At 55.8% G+C, this 10,000-nt stretch overlaps 2 non-coding genes and 1 pseudogene across 2 annotated transcripts; all 3 read left to right on the forward strand.

Moving 5' to 3' along the window:
• Positions 1–7,213: 7,213 nt before the first annotated feature.
• LOC144418684 (small subunit ribosomal RNA) lies at positions 7,214–9,023 on the forward strand. The gene has a single exon (XR_013473613.1). It is a non-coding gene; the product is annotated as a small subunit ribosomal RNA (ribosomal RNA).
• A 298-nt stretch (positions 9,024–9,321) lies between these two features.
• LOC144418683 (5.8S ribosomal RNA) lies at positions 9,322–9,475 on the forward strand. The gene has a single exon (XR_013473612.1). It is a non-coding gene; the product is annotated as a 5.8S ribosomal RNA (ribosomal RNA).
• A 288-nt stretch (positions 9,476–9,763) lies between these two features.
• The window catches only part of LOC144418680 (large subunit ribosomal RNA), a 3,695-nt pseudogene continuing 3,458 nt past the window's right edge, over positions 9,764–10,000 (forward strand).

The raw sequence follows: 10,000 nt of genomic DNA on the forward strand, positions 1-10,000 counted from the left end.
CGAATGAGCCAAGAAAGAGCGGTGCGGGGCCGGTCGGAGCGCACCCTTTTCTAGGTGGCTGGCGGGCGAGAGAGTGCTGCGTCGCCGGCATCGGCGTCGAAAGAAGCCGAGCCAAAAAAAGTTAAAGTACAAACGTGCAAGCATACTAACCTAACCCTAGGTAAGGCATGTCAGAGCGAAAGACAGTAAACTCGAATGAGCCATGAAAGAGCGGTGCGGGGCCGGTCGGAGCGCACCCTTTTCTCGGTGGCTGGCGGGCGAGAGAGTGCTGCGTCGCCGGCATCGGCGTCGAAAGAAGCCGAGCCGAAAAAAGTTAAAGTACAAACGTGCAAGCATACTAACCTAACCCTAGGTAAGGCATGTCAGAGCGAAAGACAGTAATTTCGAATGAGCCAAGAAAGAGCGGTGCGGGGCCGGTCGGAGCGCACCCTTTTCTAGGTGGCTGGCGGGCGAGAGAGTGCTGCGTCGCCGGCATCGGCGTCGAAAGAAGCCGAGCCAAAAAAAGTTAAAGTACAAACGTGCAAGCATACTAACCTAACCCTAGGTAAGGCATGTCAGAGCGAAAGACAGTAATTTCGAATGAGCCATGAAAGAGCGGTGCGGGGCCGGTCGGAGCGCACCCTTTTCTCGGTGGCTGGCGGGCGAGAGAGTGCTGCGTCGCCGGCATCGGCGTCGAAAGAAGCCGAGCCGAAAAAAGTTAAAGTACAAACGTGCAAGCATACTAACCTAACCCTAGGTAAGGCATGTCAGAGCGAAAGACAGTAATTTCGAATGAGCCAAGAAAGAGCGGTGCGGGGCCGGTCGGAGCGCACCCTTTTCTAGGTGGCTGGCGGGCGAGAGAGTGCTGCGTCGCCGGCATCGGCGTCGAAAGAAGCCGAGCCAAAAAAAGTTAAAGTACAAACGTGCAAGCATACTAACCTAACCCTAGGTAAGGCATGTCAGAGCGAAAGACAGTAATTTCGAATGAGCCAAGAAAGAGCGGTGCGGGGCCGGTCGGAGCGCACCCTTTTCTCGGTGGCTGGCGGGCGAGAGAGTGCTGCGTCGCCGGCATCGGCGTCGAAAGAAGCCGAGCCGAAAAAAGTTAAAGTACAAACGTGCAAGCATACTAACCTAACCCTAGGTAAGGCATGTCAGAGCGAAAGACAGTAATTTCGAATGAGCCATGAAAGAGCGGTGCGGGGCCGGTCGGAGCGCACCCTTTTCTCGGTGGCTGGCGGGCGAGAGAGTGCTGCGTCGCCGGCATCGGCGTCGAAAGAAGCCGAGCCGAAAAAAGTTAAAGTACAAACGTGCAAGCATACTAACCTAACCCTAGGTAAGGCATGTCAGAGCGAAAGACAGTAATTTCGAATGAGCCAAGAAAGAGCGGTGCGGGGCCGGTCGGAGCGCACCCTTTTCTCGGTGGCTGGCGGGCGAGAGAGTGCTGCGTCGCCGGCATCGGCGTCGAAAGAAGCCGAGCCGAAAAAAGTTAATGTACAAACGTGCAAGCATACTAACCTAACCCTAGGTAAGGCATGTCAGAGCGAAAGACAGTAAACTCGAATGAGCCATGAAAGAGCGGTGCGGGGCCGGTCGGAGCGCACCCTTTTCTCGGTGGCTGGCGGGCGAGAGAGTGCTGCGTCGCCGGCATCGGCGTCGAAAGAAGCCGAGCCGAAAAAAGTTAAAGTACAAACGTGCAAGCATACTAACCTAACCCTAGGTAAGGCATGTCAGAGCGAAAGACAGTAATTTCGAATGAGCCAAGAAAGAGCGGTGCGGGGCCGGTCGGAGCGCACCCTTTTCTAGGTGGCTGGCGGGCGAGAGAGTGCTGCGTCGCCGGCATCGGCGTCGAAAGAAGCCGAGCCAAAAAAAGTTAAAGTACAAACGTGCAAGCATACTAACCTAACCCTAGGTAAGGCATGTCAGAGCGAAAGACAGTAATTTCGAATGAGCCATGAAAGAGCGGTGCGGGGCCGGTCGGAGCGCACCCTTTTCTCGGTGGCTGGCGGGCGAGAGAGTGCTGCGTCGCCGGCATCGGCGTCGAAAGAAGCCGAGCCGAAAAAAGTTAAAGTACAAACGTGCAAGCATACTAACCTAACCCTAGGTAAGGCATGTCAGAGCGAAAGACAGTAAACTCGAATGAGCCATGAAAGAGCGGTGCGGGGCCGGTCGGAGCGCACCCTTTTCTCGGTGGCTGGCGGGCGAGAGAGTGCTGCGTCGCCGGCATCGGCGTCGAAAGAAGCCGAGCCGAAAAAAGTTAAAGTACAAACGTGCAAGCATACTAACCTAACCCTAGGTAAGGCATGTCAGAGCGAAAGACAGTAAACTCGAATGAGCCATGAAAGAGCGGTGCGGGGCCGGTCGGAGCGCACCCTTTTCTCGGTGGCTGGCGGGCGAGAGAGTGCTGCGTCGCCGGCATCGGCGTCGAAAGAAGCCGAGCCGAAAAAAGTTAAAGTACAAACGTGCAAGCATACTAACCTAACCCTAGGTAAGGCATGTCAGAGCGAAAGACAGTAATTTCGAATGAGCCAAGAAAGAGCGGTGCGGGGCCGGTCGGAGCGCACCCTTTTCTAGGTGGCTGGCGGGCGAGAGAGTGCTGCGTCGCCGGCATCGGCGTCGAAAGAAGCCGAGCCAAAAAAAGTTAAAGTACAAACGTGCAAGCATACTAACCTAACCCTAGGTAAGGCATGTCAGAGCGAAAGACAGTAATTTCGAATGAGCCATGAAAGAGCGGTGCGGGGCCGGTCGGAGCGCACCCTTTTCTCGGTGGCTGGCGGGCGAGAGAGTGCTGCGTCGCCGGCATCGGCGTCGAAAGAAGCCGAGCCGAAAAAAGTTAATGTACAAACGTGCAAGCATACTAACCTAACCCTAGGTAAGGCATGTCAGAGCGAAAGACAGTAATTTCGAATGAGCCAAGAAAGAGCGGTGCGGGGCCGGTCGGAGCGCACCCTTTTCTCGGTGGCTGGCGGGCGAGAGAGTGCTGCGTCGCCGGCATCGGCGTCGAAAGAAGCCGAGCCGAAAAAAGTTAAAGTACAAACGTGCAAGCATACTAACCTAACCCTAGGTAAGGCATGTCAGAGCGAAAGACAGTAATTTCGAATGAGCCAAGAAAGAGCGGTGCGGGGCCGGTCGGAGCGCACCCTTTTCTAGGTGGCTGGCGGGCGAGAGAGTGCTGCGTCGCCGGCATCGGCGTCGAAAGAAGCCGAGCCAAAAAAAGTTAAAGTACAAACGTGCAAGCATACTAACCTAACCCTAGGTAAGGCATGTCAGAGCGAAAGACAGTAATTTCGAATGAGCCATGAAAGAGCGGTGCGGGGCCGGTCGGAGCGCACCCTTTTCTCGGTGGCTGGCGGGCGAGAGAGTGCTGCGTCGCCGGCATCGGCGTCGAAAGAAGCCGAGCCGAAAAAAGTTAATGTACAAACGTGCAAGCATACTAACCTAACCCTAGGTAAGGCATGTCAGAGCGAAAGACAGTAATTTCGAATGAGCCAAGAATGAGCGGTGCGGGGCCGGTCGGAGCGCACCCTTTTCTCGGTGGCTGGCGGGCGAGAGAGTGCTGCGTCGCCGGCATCGGCGTCGAAAGAAGCCGAGCCGAAAAAAGTTAATGTACAAACGTGCAAGCATACTAACCTAACCCTAGGTAAGGCATGTCAGAGCGAAAGACAGTAAACTCGAATGAGCCATGAAAGAGCGGTGCGGGGCCGGTCGGAGCGCACCCTTTTCTCGGTGGCTGGCGGGCGAGAGAGTGCTGCGTCGCCGGCATCGGCGTCGAAAGAAGCCGAGCCAAAAAAAGTTAAAGTACAAACGTGCAAGCATACTAACCTAACCCTAGGTAAGGCATGTCAGAGCGAAAGACAGTAATTTCGAATGAGCCATGAAAGAGCGGTGCGGGGCCGGTCGGAGCGCACCCTTTTCTCGGTGGCTGGCGGGCGAGAGAGTGCTGCGTCGCCGGCATCGGCGTCGAAAGAAGCCGAGCCGAAAAAAGTTAAAGTACAAACGTGCAAGCATACTAACCTAACCCTAGGTAAGGCATGTCAGAGCGAAAGACAGTAATTTCGAATGAGCCAAGAAAGAGCGGTGCGGGGCCGGTCGGAGCGCACCCTTTTCTAGGTGGCTGGCGGGCGAGAGAGTGCTGCGTCGCCGGCATCGGCGTCGAAAGAAGCCGAGCCAAAAAAAGTTAAAGTACAAACGTGCAAGCATACTAACCTAACCCTAGGTAAGGCATGTCAGAGCGAAAGACAGTAATTTCGAATGAGCCATGAAAGAGCGGTGCGGGGCCGGTCGGAGCGCACCCTTTTCTCGGTGGCTGGCGGGCGAGAGAGTGCTGCGTCGCCGGCATCGGCGTCGAAAGAAGCCGAGCCGAAAAAAGTTAAAGTACAAACGTGCAAGCATACTAACCTAACCCTAGGTAAGGCATGTCAGAGCGAAAGACAGTAATTTCGAATGAGCCAAGAAAGAGCGGTGCGGGGCCGGTCGGAGCGCACCCTTTTCTCGGTGGCTGGCGGGCGAGAGAGTGCTGCGTCGCCGGCATCGGCGTCGAAAGAAGCCGAGCCGAAAAAAGTTAAAGTACAAACGTGCAAGCATACTAACCTAACCCTAGGTAAGGCATGTCAGAGCGAAAGACAGTAATTTCGAATGAGCCAAGAAAGAGCGGTGCGGGGCCGGTCGGAGCGCACCCTTTTCTCGGTGGCTGGCGGGCGAGAGAGTGCTGCGTCGCCGGCATCGGCGTCGAAAGAAGCCGAGCCGAAAAAAGTTAAAGTACAAACGTGCAAGCATACTAACCTAACCCTAGGTAAGGCATGTCAGAGCGAAAGACAGTAATTTCGAATGAGCCAAGAAAGAGCGGTGCGGGGCCGGTCGGAGCGCACCCTTTTCTAGGTGGCTGGCGGGCGAGAGAGTGCTGCGTCGCCGGCATCGGCGTCGAAAGAAGCCGAGCCAAAAAAAGTTAAAGTACAAACGTGCAAGCATACTAACCTAACCCTAGGTAAGGCATGTCAGAGCGAAAGACAGTAATTTCGAATGAGCCAAGAAAGAGCGGTGCGGGGCCGGTCGGAGCGCACCCTTTTCTCGGTGGCTGGCGGGCGAGAGAGTGCTGCGTCGCCGGCATCGGCGTCGAAAGAAGCCGAGCCGAAAAAAGTTAAAGTACAAACGTGCAAGCATACTAACCTAACCCTAGGTAAGGCATGTCAGAGCGAAAGACAGTAATTTCGAATGAGCCAAGAAAGAGCGGTGCGGGGCCGGTCGGAGCGCACCCTTTTCTAGGTGGCTGGCGGGCGAGAGAGTGCTGCGTCGCCGGCATCGGCGTCGAAAGAAGCCGAGCCAAAAAAAGTTAAAGTACAAACGTGCAAGCATACTAACCTAACCCTAGGTAAGGCATGTCAGAGCGAAAGACAGTAATTTCGAATGAGCCATGAAAGAGCGGTGCGGGGCCGGTCGGAGCGCACCCTTTTCTCGGTGGCTGGCGGGCGAGAGAGTGCTGCGTCGCCGGCATCGGCGTCGAAAGAAGCCGAGCCAAAAAAAGTTAAAGTACAAACGTGCAAGCATACTAACCTAACCCTAGGTAAGGCATGTCAGAGCGAAAGACAGTAATTTCGAATGAGCCATGAAAGAGCGGTGCGGGGCCGGTCGGAGCGCACCCTTTTCTCGGTGGCTGGCGGGCGAGAGAGTGCTGCGTCGCCGGCATCGGCGTCGAAAGAGGCCGAGCCGAAAAAAGTTAATGTACAAACGTGCAAGCATACTAACCTAACCCTAGGTAAGGCATGTCAGAGCGAAAGACAGTAATTTCGAATGAGCCAAGAAAGAGCGGTGCGGGGCCGGTCGGAGCGCACCCTTTTCTCGGTGGCTGGCGGGCGAGAGAGTGCTGCGTCGCCGGCATCGGCGTCGAAAGAAGCCGAGCCGAAAAAAGTTAAAGTACAAACGTGCAAGCATACTAACCTAACCCTAGGTAAGGCATGTCAGAGCGAAAGACAGTAATTTCGAATGAGCCAAGAAAGAGCGGTGCGGGGCCGGTCGGAGCGCACCCTTTTCTAGGTGGCTGGCGGGCGAGAGAGTGCTGCGTCGCCGGCATCGGCGTCGAAAGAAGCCGAGCCAAAAAAAGTTAAAGTACAAACGTGCAAGCATACTAACCTAACCCTAGGTAAGGCATGTCAGAGCGAAAGACAGTAATTTCGAATGAGCCATGAAAGAGCGGTGCGGGGCCGGTCGGAGCGCACCCTTTTCTCGGTGGCTGGCGGGCGAGAGAGTGCTGCGTCGCCGGCATCGGCGTCGAAAGAAGCCGAGCCGAAAAAAGTTAATGTACAAACGTGCAAGCATACTAACCTAACCCTAGGTAAGGCATGTCAGAGCGAAAGACAGTAATTTCGAATGAGCCAAGAAAGAGCGGTGCGGGGCCGGTCGGAGCGCACCCTTTTCTCGGTGGCTGGCGGGCGAGAGAGTGCTGCGTCGCCGGCATCGGCGTCGAAAGAAGCCGAGCCGAAAAAAGTTAATGTACAAACGTGCAAGCATACTAACCTAACCCTAGGTAAGGCATGTCAGAGCGAAAGACAGTAAACTCGAATGAGCCATGAAAGAGCGGTGCGGGGCCGGTCGGAGCGCACCCTTTTCTCGGTGGCTGGCGGGCGAGAGAGTGCTGCGTCGCCGGCATCGGCGTCGAAAGAAGCCGAGCCGAAAAAAGTTAAAGTACAAACGTGCAAGCATACTAACCTAACCCTAGGTAAGGCATGTCAGAGCGAAAGACAGTAATTTCGAATGAGCCAAGAAAGAGCGGTGCGGGGCCGGTCGGAGCGCACCCTTTTCTCGGTGGCTGGCGGGCGAGAGAGTGCTGCGTCGCCGGCATCGGCGTCGAAAGAAGCCGAGCCGAAAAAAGTTAAAGTACAAACGCGATGCTAATGAGCGAGCCGTTGTCTCGACTAATGTGTAGGGGGCGTTCGATCGAGCGTCTGGCTTGAGCGCTTGTCGGCCTAGCAGAACGGTCGCATTGTTATGCCCGGGTTTTAGGCACCGCTGCAGGCGGCCGGCAGAGCTCTTGTTTGTGCGAAACTGAATGGATCGAGCCCGAGAGAGGGCGAGCAAAGAAAAAACGCAAATCGCTCCGCCTGGCACTGCCGGCGAGAGCGTGGACGTCGCGGCCAGCGACTGTCGAAGCCGAGTACGGCCGCAGGCGATCGCCTCGGTCTTAAACGAATGCGACGAGCACGCGCCGGGCGGCCCAGCAAGGGCCGAGCGCAGCTGTCGCAGCTATCTGGTTGATCCTGCCAGTAGTGATATGCTTGTCTCAAAGATTAAGCCATGCAGGTGCAAGTACGAGTTCTCGTAAAGCGAAACTGCGAATGGCTCATTAAATCAGTCTTGGTTTATTTGGTCTCGTAAGCGAAGTGGATAACTGTGGTAATTCTAGAGCTAATACATGCATTAAGCGCCGACTTCGGGAGGCGCGCTTTTATCAGATCAAAACCGACCGGGTTCGTCCTGTGACGTTTGATGACTCTGGATAACCACGCGGATCGTACGGTCTCTGCACCGACGACGTATCATTCAAGTGTCTGCCCTATCAACTGTCGAAGGTACGCTACGTGCCTACCTTTGTGATAACGGGTAACGGGGAATCAGGGTTCGATTCCGGAGAGGGAGCCTGAGAAACGGCTACCACATCCAAGGAAGGCAGCAGGCGCGCAAATTACCCATTCCCGACACGGGGAGGTAGTGACGAAAAATAACAATACAGGACTCTAACGAGGCCCTGTAATTGGAATGAGTACATCCTAAAACTCTTAACGAGTATCCATTGGAGGGCAAGTCTGGTGCCAGCAGCCGCGGTAATTCCAGCTCCAACAGTGTATGCTAAAGTTGTTGCGGTTGAAAAGCTCGTAGTTGGATTTTGGGCGAGCGCCGCCGGTCCGTCGCAAGGCGTGTCACTGGTTGCGTTCGCCTCACCTTCGGTTCTCCGTCGGTGCTCTTGAATGAGTGTCGGCGGTGGCCGATAAGTTTACTTTGAAAAAATTAGAGTGTTCAAAGCAGGCTGTTCGCCTGCATAGTGTTGCATGGAATAATGGAATAGGACCTCGGTTCTATTTTGTTGGTTTTCGGAGCACGAGGTAATGATTAAGAGGGACAGACGGGGGCGTCCGTACTCTGCCGTTAGAGGTGAAATTCTTGGATCGGCGGAAGACGAACTACTGCGAAAGCATTCGCCAAGAATGTTTTCTTTAATCAAGAGCGAAAGTCAGAGGTTCGAAGACGATCAGATACCGTCCTAGTTCTGACTATAAACGATGCCAACTAGCGATCGGGAGGCGTTACCATGACGACCTTTCCGGCAGCTTCCGGGAAACCAAAGTCTTTGGGTTCCGGGGGAAGTATGGTTGCAAAGCTGAAACTTAAAGGAATTGACGGAAGGGCACCACCAGGAGTGGAGCCTGCGGCTTAATTTGACTCAACACGGGGAAACTCACCCGGCCCGGACACAGGTAGGATTGACAGATTGAGAGCTCTTTCTTGATTCTGTGGGTGGTGGTGCATGGCCGTTCTTAGTTGGTGGAGCGATTTGTCTGGTTAATTCCGATAACGAACGAGACTCTGGCATGCTAAATAGTTACGCGACCTTCTCGGTCGGCGTCTAACTTCTTAGAGGGACTAGTGGCGTTTAGCCACACGAGATTGAGCAATAACAGGTCTGTGATGCCCTTAGATGTCCGGGGCCGCACGCGCGCTACACTGAGTGAAGCAGCGAGTGTCTAACCTAGGCCGAAAGGTCCGGGTAACCCGTTGAACCTCATTCGTGATTGGGATAGGGACTTGCAATTGTTTCCCTTGAACGAGGAATTCCCAGTAAGCGCAAGTCATCAACTTGCGTTGATTACGTCCCTGCCCTTTGTACACACCGCCCGTCGCTACTACCGATTGAATGGTTTAGTGAGATCCTTGGATCGGCCCCGTCGCGGCTGGCAACGGCCGCGTCGGCGTGTCGAGAAGACGATCAAACTTGATCATTTAGAGGAAGTAAAAGTCGTAACAAGGTTTCCGTAGGTGAACCTGCGGAAGGATCATTACCGAAAGTGGTGGTAGGCCCCGGCCGACCGCGCACTTAATTGTCTTTGGGTGCCGCCGAGAGGGCGGCCGTCAATCGGGGTTCCGCCCCGTGCGACACGCGTAACACGTTGGCATAGCAAGGCAGCCGAGTGCGATGGTGGCTTCTGGGCACCGCGCTCGATGTGCCGCCGGCCCAGCCCGGCGGTCGCTCGGCGCCGTTTGTTGGTGTTTTTGTGCAGTTGTTGTCGGTGGTGGTTTTGTGGTCGATCCCACAGTGTGACGTCCGCGCGCTTCGGCGCCGGGCGAAACGTCGAGGACGACTCTTAACGGTGGATCACTCGGCTCGCGAGTCGATGAAGGACGCAGCCAAGTGCGAGAAGTAATGTGAATTGCAGAACACATTGAACGTCGACCTTCTGAACGCGAATTGCGGTCTCGGGTCAATCCCGGGACCGCGTCTGCCTCAGGGTCGCGTTCGTCCTCACCCGAGGGCCGTCGCCTGGCCTCTGCGAAGACGGCCGGGCGTCGCCCCAAGTTGAAGCGGTCGCCGAGCTTTCTCGGCGCGACCGCGTGTCCCGTACACCGCCGGCCCCTCGACGTGTTCAACTACGTTCGAGGGGCGGGTCCAGGTCGGTCGGTCCGGTCACGAGATCAAGACCGACCGTGGGCCAAGGCGGCGACGGTACGCGCTCGGTCGGCGCCGGCGGCGACGACTTGCGATGCCAGCGGGCCGTGTAAGAAGCGGCCCGCTTGACACATACGACCTGAGTTCAGGCGAGAGCACCCGCTGAATTTAAGCATATTATTAAGCGGAGGAAAAGAAACCAACAGGGATTCCCTGAGTAACGGCGAGTGAACCGGGAAGAGTCCAGCGTCGAATCTGCGCGCTTTTCGAGCGCGCCGAGTTGTGACGTACGGAAGTCCCAGTGCGGCTAACGGCGAGCGCCGGTGTCCTTCTGATCGAGGCCTCGTCCCACGGCGGGTGTTAGGCCCATAG

The sequence above is a fragment of the Styela clava genome, unplaced genomic scaffold (assembly GCF_964204865.1).
Source record: "Styela clava unplaced genomic scaffold, kaStyClav1.hap1.2 HAP1_SCAFFOLD_168, whole genome shotgun sequence".
In the NCBI taxonomy this organism is placed as follows: Eukaryota; Metazoa; Chordata; class Ascidiacea; order Stolidobranchia; family Styelidae; genus Styela; species Styela clava.